This window comes from Bos grunniens, chromosome 11, assembly GCF_055505025.1.
Source record: "Bos grunniens cultivar Pamir isolate PY7600 chromosome 11, Bosgru_T2T1.0, whole genome shotgun sequence".
Taxonomy (NCBI): domain Eukaryota; kingdom Metazoa; phylum Chordata; class Mammalia; order Artiodactyla; family Bovidae; genus Bos; species Bos grunniens.
The window spans coordinates 73,185,120-73,202,062 of record NC_141175.1 but is presented as its reverse complement, the minus strand read 5'-3'; positions in this window follow the sequence as shown (position 1 = coordinate 73,202,062).

The following is a 16,943-nucleotide window of genomic DNA, read 5'->3' as shown; positions in this document are numbered from 1 at the left end:
TTGTGGCCACTGCTGGGTTTTCCAAATTTGCTGGCATACTGAGTGCAGCGCTTTAATAGCATCATCTTTTAGGATTTGAAATAGCTCTATACATGGTCTGTACATGGAGATCACCCGATGGTCAATATCAAAATCAGATTGAATATATTCTTTGCAGCCAAAGATGGAAAGGCTCTATACAGTCAGCAAAAACAAGACCAGAAGCTGACTGTGGCTCAGACTATGAACTCCTTATTGCCAAATTCAGACTTAAATTGAAGAAAGTAGGGAAAACCACTAGACAATTCAGAAGTGACCTAAATCAAATCCCTTACGTTTATACAGTGGAAGTGACAAATAGATTCAAGGGATTAGGTCTGATAGACAAGAGTGCTTAAAGAACTATGGACGGAGGTTCATGACATTTTACAGGAGGCAGTGATCAAGACTATCCCCAAGAAAAAGAAATGCAAAAGGCAAAATGATTGTCTGAGGAGGCCTTACAATAGCTGAGAAAAGAATAGAAGTGAAAAGCAAAGGAGAAAAGGAAAGATAAACCCATTTGAATGCAGAGTTCTGAAGAATAGCAAGGAGAGATAAGAAAGCCTTCCTCAGTGATCATTGCAAATAAATAGAGGAAAGCAATAGAATGAGAAAGACTAGAGAGTTCTTCAAGAAAATTAGTGATACCAAGGGAACATTTCATGCAAAGATGAACACAATAAAGGACAGAAGTGGTATGGACCTAACAGAAGCAGAAGGAGAAGGAATTGGCAACCCACTCCAGTCTTATTACTTGGAGAATCCCACACAAATAGGAGCCTGATGGGGGTCCAAGGGATTGCAAAGAGTTGGATACGAATGAGCCACTATGACCACCAGAAGTAGAAGACATTAAAAAGAGGTGACAGGCATACACAGAACTATACAACAAAGACCTTCATGCTCCAGATTTCCACGATGGTGTGATCACTCACCTAGAGCCAGATATCCTGGAAAGCTTCCTTGGGAAGAATCACTATGAACAAAGCTAGTGGAATGATGGAATTCCAGTAGAGCTATTTCAAATCCTGAAAGATGATTATACTGGTAAAAATGGCATTAAAAAATATCAATAAAATTTGAACATGTTGGGGAAAAAGCAGATGAATGTTTGATGCTTTTGTTTGTTTTTCAGAATACCATAGTTATGTGATATTTGAATATATGATTTTAAAGAGTTGATTATTGACATTTTAATTGGTAACAAGGAGAAAGAAATTTCTGTAAAAAAAGATCTGTACAAACTCTGATTTTAAGAATAGGAGTCATGCTAGAGATCAGTGGGCAAACATATGATTTCATATGAACAAAAGTGAAGCAGAAAGAACTAGCAGACAATGGAAAAATAGGAAAAGACATGAACAGACGATTTTTTAAAATTATATATTTGTGTGTAGTATCTGCATGGGTATATATCCATATCTATATAAAATCAATCCTTAAATGTATGAAAAATATACAAACTCAATCACAATAGCTATTTTAAAAAATAACGAAAAACTCCAAGAAACTATGTTTTTCTCATCAGATTGCTAAAATAAGTAGTTATTTAAAAAGCCTAGGGCTTCACACTTTCCCTAGCATTTAGTAGTTTTAGAATTCTTTTTTTGTCAATCAAGATAGAATGTCATTTTTTTATTTTTTATGTTAATTTTCTTGATTATGTTTGAACTTAAATCTCCTGTTTATTAGCTTTATATATCCCCCCTTTAGTTCATCAGGCACTCTATCAGATCTAGTCCCTTTAAATCTATTTCTCATATCCACTGTATAATCGTAAGGGATTTTATTTAGGTCATACCTGAATGCACTAGTGGTTTTTCCTACTTTCTTCAATTTAAGTCTGAATTTGGCAATAAGGAGTTCATGATCTGAGCCACAGTCAGCTCCTGGTCTTGTTTTTTCTGACTATATAGAGCTTCTCCATTTTTGGCTGCAAACGATATAATCAATCTGATTTCAGGGTTGACCATCTGGTGATGTCCATGTGTAGAGTCTTCTCTTGTGTTGTTGGAAGAGGGTGTTTGCGATAACCAGTGCATTCTCTTGGCAAAACTCTATTAGCCTTTGCCCTGCTTCATCTGTATTCCAAGACCAAATTTGCCTGTTACTCCAGGTGTTTCTTGACTTCCTACTTTTGCATTCCAGTGCCCTATAATGAAAAGGACATCTTTTTTGCGTGTTAGTTCTAAAAGGTCTTGTAGGTCTTCATAGAACCATTCAACTTCAGCTTCTTCGGTGTTACTGGTTGGGGCATAGACTTAGATTACTGTGATATTGAATGGTTTGCCTTGGAAACGAACAGAGATCATTCTGTCGTTTTTGAGATTGCATCCAAGTACTGCCTTTGAGACTCTTTTGTTGACCATGATGGCTACTCCACTTCTAAGGGATTTCTGCCCACAGTAGTAGATATAATGGCCATCTGAGTTAAATTCACCCGTTACAGTCCATTTTAGTTGCTGATTCCTAGAATGCTGACGTTCACTCATGCCATCTCCTGTTTGACCACTTCCAATTTGCCTTAATTCATGGACCTAACTTTTCAGGTTCCTATGTAATATTGCTCTTTACAGCATTGGGCCTTGCTTCTACCACCAGTCGCATCCACAACTGGGTCTTGTTTTTGCTTTGGCTCCATCCCTTCATTCTTTCTGGAGTTATTTCTCCACTGAAGGGAAAGATAAGAAAGCCTTCCTCAGCCATCAATGCAAAGAAATAGAGGAAAACAACAGAATGGGAAAGACTAGAGACCTCTTCCAGAAAATTGGAGATAGCAAGGGAACATTTCATGCAAAGATGGGCTCAATAAAGGACAGAAATGGTATGGACCTGACAGAAATGGTATGGACCTAACAGAAACAGAAGATATTAAGAAGAGGTGGCAAGAATACACAGAAGAACTGTACAAAAGAGATCTTCATGACTAAGATAATCACAATGATGTGATCACTCACCTAGAGCCAGACATCCTGGAATGTTAAGTCAAGTGGGCCTTAGAAAGCATCACTATGAACAAAGCTAGTGGAGGTGATAGAATGCCAGTTGAGCTATTTCAGATCCTGAAAGATGATGCTGTGAAAGTGCTGCACTCAATATGCCAGCAAATTTGGAAAACTCAGCAGTGGCCACAGGACTGGAAATGGTCAGTTTCATTCCAACTCAAAGAAAGGCAATGCAAAAGAATGCTCAAACTACTGCACAATTGCACTCATCTCACATGCTAGAAAAGTAATGCTCAAAATTCTCCAAGCCAGGCTTCAGCAATACATGAACTGTGAACTTCCAGATGTTCAAGCTGGTTTTAGAAAAGGCAAAGGAACCAGACATCAAATTGCCAACATCCACTGGATCATGGAAAAAGCAAGAGAGTTCCAGAAAAACATCTATTTCTGCTTTATTGGCTGTGCCAAAGCCTTTGACTGTGTGGATCACAATAAACTGTGGAAAATTCTTCAAGAGATGGGAATACCAGACCACCTGACCTGCCTCTTGAGAAACCTATATGCAGGTCAGGAAGCAGCAGTTAGAACTGGACATGGAACAACAGACTGGTTCCAAATAGGAAAAGGAGTATGTCAAGGCTGTATACTGTCACCCTGCTTATTTAACTTATATGCAGAGTACATTATGAGAAATGCTGGGCTAGAAGAAGCACAAGCTGGAATCAAGATTCCCAGGAGAAATATCAATAACCTCAGATATGCAGATGACACCACCCTTATGGCAGAAAGTGAAGAGGAACTCAAAAGCCTCTTGATGAAAGTGAAAGTGGAGAGTGAAAAAATTGGCTTAAAGCTCAACATTCAGAAAACAAAGATCATGGCATCTGTTCCCATCACTTCATGGGAAATAGATGGGAAAACAGTGGAAACAGTGTCAAACTTTATTTTTTGGGGCTCCAAAATCAGTGCAGATGGTGACTGCAGCCATAAAATTAAAAGACTTATTTCTTGGAAGGAAAGTTATGACCAACCTATATGCATATTGAAAAGCAGAGACATTACTTTGCCAACAAAGGTCTGTTTAGTCAAGGCTATGGTTTTTCCAGTAGTCATGTATGGATGTGAGAGTTGGACTGTGAAGAAAGCTGAGAGTTGAAGAATTGATGTTTTTGAACTGTGGTGTTGAAGAAGACTCTTGAGAGTCCCTTGGACTGCAAGGAGATCCAGCTAGTCTATTCTAAAGGAGACCAGTCCTGGGTGTTCTTTGGAAGGACTGATGCTAAAGCTGAAACTCCAATCTTTTTGCCACCTGATATGAAGAGTTGACTCATTGGAAAAGACTCTGATGCTGGGAGGGATTGGGGACAAGAGGAGAAGGGGACGACAGAGGATGAGATGGCTGGATGGCATCACCAACCTGATGGATGTGAGTCTGAGTGAACTCCGGGAGTTGGTGATGGACAGGGAAGCCTGGCATGCTGCAATTCATGGGGTCGCAAAGAGTTGGACACGACTGAATGACTGAACTGAACTGAAACTGATGGAACCCAATGCCATGATCTTAGTTTTTGAATGTTGAGTTTCAAGCCAGCTTTTTCACTCTCCTCTTTCACTTTCATCATAAAACTCTTTAGTTTTTCTTTGCTTTCTTCTATAAAAATGGTGTCATCTGCATATCTGAAGTTATTGATATTTCTCCCGGCAATCTTGATTCCAGCTTGTGATTCATCCAATTCAGCATTTTGCATGATATACTCTGCACCTAAGTTAAATAAGCAGGGTTACAATATATTTTTTGTATTTTTAAAGATACTATTTGTAAATGATATGTACATATTATATATTTATATATATATGGCTATCTGTTAGGTCTTCTTCACATAATCTTTATCCATTCATCCACTGAGGGACAGTTGTTTTTCTACCTTGAGTGTTGTGAATAAGGGTCAGTTAACATGGAAGTGCACATATCTCTTTGGGATTCTTTTTTCATTTCCTTTAGATATATACTCGGATGTGGAATTGCTAGTGTATATAGTAGCAGTTCAAGACATTTTTTTTGCGAAACCTCGGTATTGATTTCCACAGTGATCCAATGGTGTGCTGGAAATTGTCACCTGGAAAATTGTACTTCCGCAAAGCCTCTCTCACCCACAGGTGACTGTCTAAGGCAATTTTTTGCAGGGTCTTTCAGACTGTGGCCAAAACAGATTAGATCTGTCCATGGGCCACTGCAAGGTCTGTGCCAGGACTGAGGTCTGTCTGCCTTGATGCATGAGTAGACGAGACTTCTTCGCAGTCCCATGGTGTATAATGCTAGATCCTTCAAAGGTGAATGTGGCTCCCTCAAAGCCACTTTTTTTATGAATAGATCACAAATTTTTCTTGTTGAAAGAAGATATAAAAGAAAACAAGTGTGATAGATGACTTATGCTGCTATGATCTTGATGTCACTTTCACTATTTTTCTTTTAACATTTAAGTATAGTGTCTGGATAAAATGTCAGATGTCCAGTTATATTTGATTTCAGATATACAACTGATAACTTTTTAGTATAAGTATATTCCAAATAATTTGGGACATATCTATACTAAAAGTTCTTATCTGAAATTCAAGACTAAGTATCCTCTATATTAGCTTATTATAATTATCAACCTTACATTTAAGTAGTATGTGTGTGTGTGTGTGATGTAAGGTAGAGTTCTACTTTAATTTTTTTTTTCCCTTCTGATACTGTATTTTCATTCTTTGTCATCAGTTCTCTATCCACAATTACCTACCTTGCTAAATTTAAAGTATATATTACATCCTTATTGATTTAATTGAGTACAGAGATATGTTGTCTAGGCTGGTAAGGATTTGTTACCATTCTGAATTGTTGTCTTCATATTATGTCCTAATGATTATTCCAACTTTTCACATAAAAACTTCATCTAGAGTGTCAGGAAAGACTAAAAGAAGGAGTAGTTGGTCCACATTATTTTTAAATGACATGTAGTAATATGTTACTAATTTTTAGTGACATGAAGTGAAACCCATCTTTCATATTGGTGCCCTGTTATTCAGAACTTAAACGTATGGTGATATCTGGTTAGAAGCAGAACTAGATGACTGGTTAGTTAAATGCAGAACATTTAGCTCCACAGTCATTCCTTGTTCAACTCTATCATATCGAAGAAAAGGAAAATAGCTTTCAGAGGAAAAAAGCAATGTTCTTTATGCAGTATCTTCTGTGACACCAAGAACACCTGTAAACCCATATTTCATTTTGAAATCTATTAGCCAGGATTCAGAAAATACACCCTCATGTTACCATGACATTCACACCTTTTAACCTTTAGAAAGTAGTCATTTTATAAACATTTTACATCTGAAAGTTAATTAAGGTCAGAAGAAATACCCATATTTTGGTGCTTGAAGCTGTATAGGCATGATTCTCCCTAGAACTTTTACTTAATACATATTTTTAATAATGTCTCCAGCAAGACACACTCCAGTGCCAGCTGATAATTAGATTTCTAAATATTTTCATTCCATCTCTAGCTGAACTCTATCAGTCTATCGTAACAATGTAAATTATTTGCATATTTTGTATACCTATTCTCATTATGTAAAAAGCTTCCTTATTATTGAAACAGCTGAAAATTTAGATGTCTATAAAAATTTTTTCAGAGTTTCAAACAAAATACAGCCCAGGGGTGACCCCCTTAATTCATTCTTCTGCCAAAATCACTCCTTTAATTAGAGTTTTTTCACCTGTGATTGAATTTATCAACTGACAGGGACTCAAAAAGTACAGTAGAATAATTGCTTCTCAACACCTAAATATCAGCTTATATACACAACATATTTTAATTGGTGACCATCATTTTTTTTTTTAGTATTTACTACAAATATAACACTGTAATAGACATTGTATGAGATACACAACTGTCTTTACACAATGTCAAACATCCTGGTTATTAATGGAAGTACAAAGTTTAAACAGGCAGACTATTATAAGAGGTACTAATCACAATGTAACAAAACGAGGAAGAAATGATTTCTGGCTGGACATACCTATGAAGGTATGATTATAAAGGAAATTAGATTTAAGGAGGGTCTTGAAAGATTAACTGATGTACAAAATGTGAAATGAAATATGTTTATAATGTTCTAAAACAGAATTTTATAATGTCCCTTCCTTGCTTTAGTAATTCAATAAGAAGGTTCTCCCTAGTTATCTAAATAAGATACAGAAATCTTTACCCACAAAACTTCATACCATGTGATTAATTATATTTTGGCACTGGAAATGATATTTTATACAGATTTTTGGTATTTATACAAGGTCCGACTAAATCAGTATAAAAAAAAATAAAGTATGGGAGAAAATAAAATAAGTATTGTATGATTAACTTCTATGAAGTTTATTAACTTATATCATAATTACTGAAATGTAATGATATTGAAAGGACATATCTCTAGAGAAGAAATTTATCAAAGATCCAAATAAAAAGGGACTGAGTTCCCAAGTTTATCAATACACTTCATGGCCATATTTTCCCTAGGAAATGCTCAGAAATAGACTTATTTCATATTTTTCTTAAAAACTAAGAAATATATTCTAGTCATTCCACCAGCCAAATAATGTAAAGGTTAAACTAAATGGTGGCTTGTGTGCCATAACATAGTAAAAAAAGAGGCTTAATAATGGAGAAATAAGTCTCCAGTCAAAAAAATTAAAACAGAGGAGAGCAAAAAGAATCATTAACAAAACTACAAATTTGATCTTAAACTTTTACAAAACAGTTGGTGGTTCTACATCTCCCTTTGCAAATACCACCTTTAGCAAAAGATCTGCAGTGAACTTCCTTATAAGTGAATTTTGATGATAAGCCAAAAATATGTTGACTTTGTTAAATGGCTCTCAATAGGAATGGCATGCCTCCTCAGAGAAGTCTGCTGTGTTCTTTCTATTCTGCTTTTATGCTAGGCTTGTAGATATTGAAAACCTGTTTTACAAGGATAGAATTTTAATCCAAGACTATTTCACCAGTCCCATGCCTGAGATGAGAACAAGTAATGACAAAGTCAAAAAGCATCTAATTTTTGTGGAAATTTCTTTGGAAGTTAGAAGGATTTTGAATCCTAAATTGAGATGGAAGGATTTAACTTGAGGAAATAGATATATCTTCTATTAAGACAATATAAAAAGGAGTGAAATTACATTCTGATGACAATAAGATGTTTACATGGGGGTAAGCAGAATGTATTAGGAAGTTCCACCTGACGTTCCTTAATTTCTCTATAAAATAGAGACACTAATGTCTTAGCATGAAAGTAGAGATGAAGGAGACCAGGAAAGACCTGCTTGCAACAATCATTGTGGGGTCTAAAAGAGAAAAGTTGACTGAATTATAAAAGATTTCTGGGTGTCATTAGGGTCTAGCCACGTTGAATAACATGGTTTGTTTAACCATATATTATAGAATTGAATTTTTTTTTTTTTTTCCCCAGCCAGTGTCAGTATGAGACAGGAAATTATGGGCAACAAAGAGAATGTATTTTGGAATCTCTCTGTGCTTGGTTCAAATTTATCTTACTTTCTAGCTATGTGACCTTGGACAAGATATTTAACATATCTAAACTCTAGATTTTCTGCCTACAATAGTGGAATAAATGAGTCTATATCACAAGGTTATGGTGGAGCTGAAATCAAGAAATGCATATAAAGTATTTAGCAAAATATTTGGCACAGAGTAAATATTTAATAAAAATGTCTAATAAAAATATTTAATAAAACCATTTGAATAGGGAAAATAATGGTCACTAAAAATAATTTGTTTTAATTTGAATTTGTGAGTATTCAAAGGATGTAGTAAAGGGACAATATAAAATGGGATTTATAATTCAACATGAAGATGGATTGGAGTAATCAATTTGGAATTAAAGGAATTAGGTCCCGGAGACAAGATAAGAGTAGTAGTAGATTTTTCAAGTAACAAGACCATAGGGGACACACAGAGGTCTTATACTGGTAACTGAGCGAAGTGTGGGGCTGCCAGTAGACTGATGTCCCTTGGTATAAGTGAATGCATAGTTCACTCTCATCTTAATTCCATTGTATCTATTAATATATTTTTTATCATTCATCTTGTGTCTTTCAACTTAAATTGTAAGCTGTGTTTACTCTAGAACATGGGTAATATATTCTTATGCAAGTGCTATACATAAACTATAAATATAATAACTGTGGGTTGAAAAACTAAAAAAAAAATCAGAATCTTTTTATTAGTTATCAGTTCTTGAACCTGGAAGATCTCATCTTACAGTCCAAGTGAAAGCATTGCAAAATGGCTGATATTATTATGTCACTTAATTCAAGTAAAGCCATAAATATAGTTTCAAAAACCAAATGTTCCTTTTTAAAAAACTATTTTTATTTGTCAAGTATCAATGCCTAAGTAAAATTACATTTCATCTTTTAATTTTATATAAAGTAAGTGAAAATTTTAGTTTCCTTGCTTTCACGTCTTTTTTTTTGCTGAATTCCTTTAATTCTTCTTTGAAAAAGCAAACCAAATTTCTTCTCTCCACCTTTCTTTTTTCCTTCACTAAATGTATCTTTCATCAGTAATTATACATATTGTTTCCATTTTTTTAGTAGATTTTTCCTGTAGAATCATCTTCTACTGAGCCACCAGGGAATCCCCTACATTGGAAGTTGGGAAAACACAACTTATGAGCCAATCTAGTTTTTAGAAATAAAGTTTTATTGGTAAACAATCATCCTATTTTTTTTACATATTGTCTATTGCTGCTTCCATGGTCCAAGGATAGGATTGAGTAGTTGCAACTAACTCAATTAACTACAGATTGTAAAGCCTATAATATTTACTACTTGGTGCTTTAAAGAAAATTTTAGCTGACCCTGATTTCCATAATTATCTGTGGCTTACACTTTTCACATAACTCTTGTTTTATTGGTGTTTTTCTAAGTCTATATATATAGATGTGTCTTAGACATTTAAATTATTTCATATTATACTGTGCATTGATATACACTTATTTTATCATTGGTAGAGATTTAGATATTTTCTACTTTTTAAGATAATATCACAGGTATGAAATGTATATAAACTCTTGCTAGTGAATGGTATATATATTTTAGATTGTTATAGAATAGTAGCAGCATTCTATTAATATAATATATTCTTACATATTAAGTTCATGAATATTCCAGTTCATTACAAAATTAAAAGTATAAGCAGAGAAAATAACCAACAAGGAGCTACTGTATAGCATATGGAACTCTGCTCAATGTTATGTGGCAGCCTGCATGGGAGGGGAGTTTGGGGGAGAATGGATACATGTATGTGTATGGCTGAGTCCTTTTTCTGTCTACCTAAAACTCTCACAACATTGTTTGTTAATTGCCTATACTCCAATACAAAATAAAGTTTTAAAAACCACATTATATTAATTTCAGTTATACAACATTATGACTCAGTATTAGTTTAAAAAAATAGAAAAGAAAAAAATAGTGTTATGGAAATGACTGTTAACTAAATAAAGTTAAATCATGATCCTCAAATTTTAAAGTATTACATCATAGACTGTACCAATATTAGTGACTGCTACTTGTCTACTCAATAATAGGACCCCTCTTTTGTCTTTATGAATAAAAAACCCATTAGCCAAGTCTCAGTTAAGCATACTTAGTACTTCAGGCTCCGTACAGCTAAGAATGGTCTTGTAAAACTAGTCTTTCCAAGTAATTATAGAAAGAAATGCAGACATTGCCACCCAATGACCATTTGATAACACTGAGTTGAATAGGTTTCCATAACTGATGTATAATAAGTTGGAAAGTAATGTACCTTGATGATGTATTCATCATGTTATAATATTAGCTTTGACTTTTCTGATACCTAATTTTTTGTGGTATGGGACAATTAAGCCTCTATCTTTTTTAAGCTGCAGTAGTAGAACTTCTTGTTATTTGAAATGTAGTCCTAACAAGCAACCAGAAATCTGTAATGTGCTAAAATTAGTTCTGTTAGGCTGATATTAACTTCCTATGTGAACATGTTTTTCTCCCTAATGACTGTAAGAACATCGAACACAGGAAGTTTTTATAAAGTAAGTATTTAATATATATACATAACTTTAGACCACCTGATCTGCCTCTTGAGAAATTTGTATATAGGTCAGGAAGCAACAGTTAGAACTGGACATGGAACAACAGACTGGTTCCAAATAGGAAAAGGAGTACGTCAAGGCTGTATATTGTCACCCTGCTTATTTAACTTATATGCAGAGTACATCATGAGAAACGCTGGACTGGAAGAAACACAAGCTGGAATCAAGATTGCCGGGAGAAATATCAATAACCTCAGATATGCAGATGACACCACCCTTATGGAAGAAAGTGAAGAGGAACTAAAAAGCCTCTTGATGAAAGTGCAAGTGGAGAGTGAAAAAGTTGGCTTAAAGCTCAACATTCAGAAAACAAAGATCATGGCATCTAGTCCCATCACTACATGGGAAATAGATGGGGAAACAGTGGAAACAGTGTCAGACTTTATTTTTCTGGGCTCCAAAATCATTGCAGATGGTGACTGCAGCCATGAAATTAAAAGATGCTTTCTCCTTGGAAGGAAAGTTATGACCAACCTAGATAGCATATTCAAAAGCAGAGACATTACTTTGCCAACAAAGGTTCGTCTAGTCAAGGCTATGGTTTTTCCAGTGGTCATGTATGGATGTGAGAGTTGGACTGTGAAGAAGGCTGAGTGCCGAAGAATTGATGCTTTTGAACTGTGGTGTTGGAGAAGACTCTTGAGAGTCCCTTGGACTGCAAGGAGATCCAACCAGTGCATTCTGAAGGAGATCGGCCCTGGGATTTCTTTGGAAGGAATGATGCTAAAGCTGAAACTCCAGTACTTTGGCCACCTCATGTGAAGAGTTGACTCACTGGAAAAGACTCTGATGCTGGGAGTGATTGGGGGCAGGAGGAGAAGGGGATGACAGAGGATGAGATGGCTGGATGGCATCACTGACTCGATGGATGTGAGTCTGGGTGAACTCCGGGAGTTGGTGATGGACAGGGAGTCCTGGCGTGCTGCGATTCATGGGGTCGCAAAGAGTCGGACAGGACTGAGTGATTGAACTGAACTGAACTGAACTTTAAATGCTATTTACATTTGAGCACTTCTAGAAATTTGAAATTAGAAAATTTCTACTTTTGGACTAAAATTATCTTCTCAGATCAAGTCTTACATAAGCAACAGATATTGTTCTGTCTCTCCTGGGATGTCTGACACAAATTTCAAATTTAATATAACCAGTGCTCAATGCTTAATCTTACTTACCAAATCTTTCTCCTCCTTCATTCTTCAAAAGCACCACTCTGTTACTCAGGCAGGAACTTGGGTCACTTCCTCTTTACAGCTAACATAATCAAAACGTAGTATGCTACCAACGTGTCTGTCTGAAGTCTACTTCCAAAATTCTACCCCTTCCCTTGACCTCGAATTCAGCACCATAAAACATGTTATCATCTCTCACCACTGCCGCTGCAGCTCTCTCCCTGAGTAAACACTCTACTTTCTCTTCTACTTCCCCTCTTAATGGTTTTTCATACAGGAGTGATCTTTTAAAAATATAGGTTGAGTATTTCTCTTAAGTACTTTTAAAGTCTCTCTATCGTGCTTTGAAAATTGTGGTTTAAGTGCACTGGGACGACTCAGAGGAATGGTATGGGGAGGGAGGAGGGAGGAGGGTTCAGGATGGGGAACACATGTATACCTGTGATGGATTCATTTTGATATTTGGCAAAACTAATACAATTTGTAAAGTTTAAAAATAAAATAAAATTTAAAAAAAAATAATAAAAATGTCCTGTATGACCAGTTCCTTTGAATCACTTCAACCTAATCTTGTTTTCATTTTCCTGACTTTTCATTATCTTCAAGAAATCATGTGTTATTTCAGTCCCTAAATCATTCTAAATTGTTTTCTATCCATGAGACTCTATTTACACTGTCCCTTTTCATTGATTGTCTCCCTAGAAAAGTATTACCTTTCCTTTACATCTAGGTTTTAACATTACCTCTTTCCTTAGTGTCCCTCACTGATATTCAATCTAAGTAAATATCCTCCTTGCTCTCTACAACTTATGTAATTATTTCTTTTGATAGCTCACAGCACCATTACTTTTCCTTAATAGCACTTTATTAACAAAGGCAGAGGTCATCCATCTCCATTTGCTTCAACATTGTATACTCACTAATTAGGGTACAGTATGGCACATAGTAGGTATCCAATAAAAGTATGAAAATAATAGATGAATTTATTACAGAGTGAGTTTGCTGAAATGCATTACCAGTGGTTGCAGTGAAGGATTTCAGAACTGAGAGGGCAAATGAATACCACCAAGACATTATTATGTTTCTAGAATATTTTGATACCATAGACCCTGGATCATTAAAATTCAATGAAACTATGGGTTTTAGTACTTGATTTCAGATCCTTTGTTTTTTTTAAACACACTCACATACTTATTAATTCCCTCATAACTCAATAAAGAATCTGCCTGCAATGCAGGAGACCTGGGTTCAATTCCAGGGTTGGGCAGATCCCCTGGAGAAGGAAATGGACCCACTCCAGTATTCTTGCCTGGAGAATCCCATGGACAGAGGAACCTGGAAGGCTACAGTCCATGGGATCACAAGAGTCGGACACAACTTAGTGACTAGATCACCACCAAGGGGCATATTGGGCTTTCCCAATGGCTCAGCAGTAAAGAAGAAAAAAAGTGAAAATGATTGCTACTCAGAGTTGGACTCTTTGCAACCCCTTGGACTGTAGCCCACCAAGCTCTTCTGTCCAGGAAATTCTCCAGGCAAGAATACTGGAGTGGGTAGTCATTCCTTTCCTTAGATTTTGACTTGAGAACTCATTCACGGGGCATACTGGCAGTTCAGAATTCTCCTCTCGTTGCTATGAAAACTGCATCTTGTAATCATCTACTGTCAAGTTCATAGATAATGGCAACCATGGGAAATAGGGTTAGGGACATGACTGAATAATTGAAAACATAGTTCTTGTCCTGAAATTTGTTTGCAAATGAAATTATGTTAAATCTTCCAAAAGACTTAAATGACAAACAAAACAAAAAGAACCTGAAAGTGTTAGTTGCTGAGTCTGTCCAACTCTTCCAGATGCGTGTAGTTCACCAGGCTCCTCTGGCCATGGAATTCTCCAGGCAAGAAGAATACTGGAGTGGGTACCATTCCCTTCTCCAGGGCATCTTCCCAACCCAGAGATCAAACGCAGGTCCCCCTTATTACAAGCATATTCTTTACTGTCTGAGCCACTAGGGAAGCCCCAGACTTATATGAAACAAAATCAAAATCATGCAGCCAACATGAAAGACACCTCCTGCTCTCTAAATTCATGAATGTAGCAGGAATAATTTAGCCATTAGCACAGAAAATATAAAAAGAAACTAAAGGTACAAAGTCCAGTATTAGAGATTATAACTTCATATATGTCCATTTTGATAGAGTGAATTTTATTTATTTCTCTTGATTTCTGAATGTAACAAAAATCTTCTTTTGCAAAGATTTCACACAAATATAGAAAATATTCCTCCAAGTTATAGTTCATCTTGAATTTATTAAAAACTATAAAAGTGAAAGTGAAAGTCACTCAGTCATGTCCAACTCTTTGTGACCCCATGGACTGTAATAGTCTGTAGAATTCTCCAGGGCAGAATACTGGAGTGGGTAGACTTTCCCTTCACCAGGGGTACTTTGCAACCCAGGGATTGAAACCAGATCTCATTCATTGCAGGCAGAATCTTTACAGGCTGAGCCACAAGGGAAACCCATTAAAAACTATGAATGAATATGAACCTTAATGTGATCTAAGCACACGTTAGCTAAATGGATTAATTTATCAACTTCAACATTTGCAGCTGTGTTATAAATCTTCATTGTATTACATTTTGTTGGTATTTACCTTAAAGAAAATAGATTCAATGTTTTTGCTTTTCTTTATAGGGAATATTTTTGTCATTTATATGCTTTATTTTTGGAATACAATTTATAAATATATATTTCCTTCATACTATCAATAAAATACTTTCATATCTATTGTGAGATATACTATCAAATGTGCTTGAAATACTTCATTTAATAATTCATCAAATATATTTTCTTTATATAGAGTGAATATTGACTATAATGACATTTTTGTAAAGAAAATGCACAATAAAATGAGTAAGTCAGGAGAAAAATTAGTAAATTATGTAAATATAAGTGTGAAAGTAAGAATGAAGTCACTCAGTCATATCAAACTCTTCGCGACCCCATGGACTGCAGCCTCCCAGGCTTCTCCGTTCATGGGATTTTCCAGGCAAGAGTACTGGAGGGGGGTGCCATTGCCTTCTCCAAGTGTATGAGTTGCTAAATATTTTGGCTATCATATTTCTAAGTTGATCATTAAAATCTAACATCCATGAATTCCCTTAGTTTTTATGTCTTTATGTTTTTATTCAGTTCAGTTGCTCAGTCATGTCAAATTTGCAGCCCCATGGACTGCATCATGCTAGGCATCCCTGTCCATCACCAACTGCCAGAGCTTGCTTTAACACATGTCCATCGAGTTGGTGATGCCATAAAAGCATCTCATCCTCTCTCATCCCTTACTTATCCTGCCTTCAATCTTTCCCAGCATCAGGGTCTTTTCCAATGAGTCAGTTTTTCGTATCAAGTGGCCAAATTATTGGTTTCATCTTCAGCATCAGTCCTTCCAAAGAATATTCAGGACTGATTTCCTTTAAGATTGACTGGTGGATCTCCTTGCAGTCCGAGGGATGCTCAAGAATCTTCTCCAATACCACAGTTCAAAGGCATCAATTTTTCAGTGCTCAGCTTCCTTTATGGTCCAACTCTCCCATTCATACACAACTACTGGAAAAACCATAGCTTTGACTATACAGACCATTGTTGGTAAAATAATGTCTCTACTTTTTTTTTTTTGACATGAATCCTGGCAATTATTTTTTTTTTTTGATATGACATCCAAAGCACAAGCAACAGAGAAAAAATTTAACAAATGGGACTACATCAAACAAAAACTCTTCTGCACAGCAAAAGGACCAATCAACAAAATGAAGGCAACATATGGAATGGAGAAAATATATGCCACTCATATATTGGGCAAGAGGTTAATATCCAAAATATATGAAGAACTCACACATCTTAATGATGATGACAACAGCAACAGACAACTCAATTAAAGAATGGACAGAGCAACCAAATAGAAATTTTTGCAAAAAGAAATACAAATGGCTAATAGACAAACGAGAACATGTTCAACATCACTAACCATCAAGGAAAAGAAAATCAAAACCATGATGAGATATGACCTCACACCTGCTAGAATGGTTATCATCAAGAAGAAAAGAGATCATAAGTGTTGGCAAAGATGAGGAGAAAAGGGAACCCTTGTACACTGTTACTGGGAATGTAAATTAAATGCAGCTACTATGGAAAACTGTATGGAGGTTCCTCAAAAATTAAAAATAGAACTGTCATAAGATCTAGCACTCCCATTTTGGGGTATATATACTAAAAGTGTGACACTGGATATCAAAAAGATATCTGCACTCCTATGATTTTTACAGCATTATTTCTGTCTCTACTTTTTAATATGCTAAGTTTGTCATAGCTTTTCTTCCAAGGAGCAAATGTCTTTTAATTTCATGGCTGAAGTCACCATCTTCAGTGATTTTGGAGCCCAAGAAAATAAAGTCTCTCACTGTTTCCATTGTTTCTCTATTTGCCATGACGTGATGAAACCCGATGCCATGATCTTAGTTTTTAAGCCAACGTTTTCACTCTCCTCTTTCACTTTCATCAAGAGGCTCTTTAGTTCCTCTTCAGTTTCTGCCATAAGGGTGGTGTCATCTGCATATCTGAGGTT